We start from the raw sequence: 2,500 nt of genomic DNA on the forward strand, positions 1-2,500 counted from the left end.
CAATACCCATGGGGAGATGTTATCTGGCCCCATTGCCTTTGAGGTATCTAGCTCACTCAGAAGCCTCTTCACTTCTTCCTCGGTTGTGTGCACTGTGTCCAGCACTTGGTGGTGTGCCCCACCTCTCCGTCTTTCTGGAGTCCCTTCTGTCTCCTCTGTGAAAACTTCTTTGAATCTCTTGTTGAGTTCTTCACATACTTCCCGGTCATTTCCTGTTGTCTCTCCTCCTTCCTTCCTTAGCCTGATTACCTGGTCCTTGACTGTTGTTTTCCTCCTGATGTGGCTGTACAACAGTTTCGGGTCAGATTTGGCTTTCGCTGCTATGTCATTTTCATATTGTCTTTGGGCCTCCCTTCTTATCTGTGCATATTCATTTCTGGCTCTACGACTGTTCTCCTTATTCTCCTGGGTCCTTTGCCTTCTATATTTCTTCCATTCCCTAGCACACTTGGTTTTTGCCTCCCTGCACCTTTGGGTAAACCATGGGCTCATCCTGGCTTTTTCATTACTCCTGTTACCCTTGGGTACAAACCTCTCCTCAGCCTCCTTGCATTTTATTGCTACATATTCCATCATCTCATTAACTGGTTTCCCTGCCAGTTCTCTGTCCCACTGAACCCCGTTCAGGTAGTTCCTCATTCCTGTGTAGTCCCCTTTCTTGTAGTTTGGCTTCATTCGTCCTGGCCTTCCTGCTTCTCCCTCCACTTGTAGCTCTACTGTGTATTCGAAGCTTACAACCACATGGTCACTGGCCCCAAGGGGTCTTTCATATGTGATGTCCTCGATATCTGCACTACTGAAGGTGAATACTAAGTCCAGCCTTGCTGGTTCATCCTCTCCTCTCTCTCTTGTAGTGTCCCTTACGTGTTGGTACATGAAGTTCTCCAGTACCACCTCCATCATCTTAGCCCTCCAAGTATCTTGGCCCCCATGTGGGTCCAAGTTCTCCCAATCTATCTCCTTGTGGTTAAAGTCACCCATGATCAGGAGCTTTGCCCTGCATGCATGAGCTCTTCTGGCCACTCTAGCCAGTGTGTCAACCATCGCTCTATTGCTCTCGTCGTACTCTTGCCTTGGCCTCCTGCTGTTCTGTGGTGGGTTATACATCACTGCTATTACCACCTTGGGACCTCCAGAGTGAAGTGTTCCCACTATGTAATCACTTTCTTCTCCGCTATCTTCTCTCTCCAGCTCATCAAAATTCCAGCGATTTTTGATCAGCAACGCCACTCCTCCACCCCCCCTGTTCCCTCTGTCTTTCCTCAGGATTTGGTATCCCGTTGGAAAGATGGCATCTGTTATCATACCTGTAAGCTTGGTTTCTGTGAGAGCTATGATGTCCGGTGATGCTTCTTTGACTCTTTCTTGCCACTCCTCCCACTTATTTGTTATTCCATCAGCGTTTGTGTACCATACCTTCAGTTTCCTTTCCAACACTGTGGTTTGGGGGGCCTGTGAGGGTGGGAGACCTGGTGGCGTACTGTGGGGTTCTATAGCTTGGTGTTGGGTGGAGGCTGTGGGTATGGATTGTAGGGTGTGTTGGGATGGTGTGATAGGTTGTATGGTTCTGAGAGTAGTTGTGTGTGTGCTTGCCCTTGCTGTTCTGTCCTGCTCTGACTGACCTCTGCTGGTTCCCTCCTTGTCTCTTTTCCTAGCTCCTTTCGCTTTTTTGTCCTCTCCCTCAGCTGCTGTCGTTCTGATTTTGTTCTGTCTCTGTCTAGGAACACCCTCTTGTACTCTTCCGAGTATTTCAATCGTGGTTTCTCTTGGAGGATCCTGTTCCGCACTGTTTCCGTCCTGAGAATCAGCTTGATTGGTCGGTTTCTCACCTTCGAGTACCCCCCTATTCTCTGAAAATTTACAATCTCGTCCCTCTCTTCACCTATTTCTGTTATGATTTTCTCAATCTCCTTCCTTTCTTCCTGCTTCCTTTCAGTGTGTGTCCTTTCCTCTCTCTCCTGAAGCCCATGGATAAACACTGATTTTGCCCTTTCTTCCTCGCATTGCCTCACCCTCTGTGGCTCTGGATCCTGCCTGTATGTGGTCAGTTTCTCCCTTGATTTTTCCAGTGGCTCTTGATAGCCTTGTTGTGCCTCAGCATTCGACCTATCACCCTCTCCATCTGCAACCAGTTGATCTTCCCTTTCACTCCTTGGTCCTCCTTGGCAGATTGATGTGACCTTAGCATAATTCATAATTCCTTCCTTCCTGTTCAGCCTCGCAGCTTCATATGCTGTGTCTTCTCTGGTCACTGCCCCTGTAACTCGCTCCAGCCTATTTATCTCAACTTCTAGGACCCTTATCTTGGCTACTGCAGTTTCGACTTGTGCCTCCCAATTCTTTGTCTCCTTCTCCAACCACCTTTCCAATTTCACAGAGAGCTCTTTCTCCATTTTTTCAGAAAGCTCTCCTAATTTTCTCTCCCACTCTTGTTCCATCCTTTTCCACTGCTCCTCCATCCACTCCTCCCTACCCGAACCATTCTCATCTGATCCTTGGG

The sequence above is a fragment of the Cherax quadricarinatus genome, chromosome 19, assembly GCF_038502225.1.
Source record: "Cherax quadricarinatus isolate ZL_2023a chromosome 19, ASM3850222v1, whole genome shotgun sequence".
Taxonomy (NCBI): Eukaryota; Metazoa; Arthropoda; class Malacostraca; order Decapoda; family Parastacidae; genus Cherax; species Cherax quadricarinatus.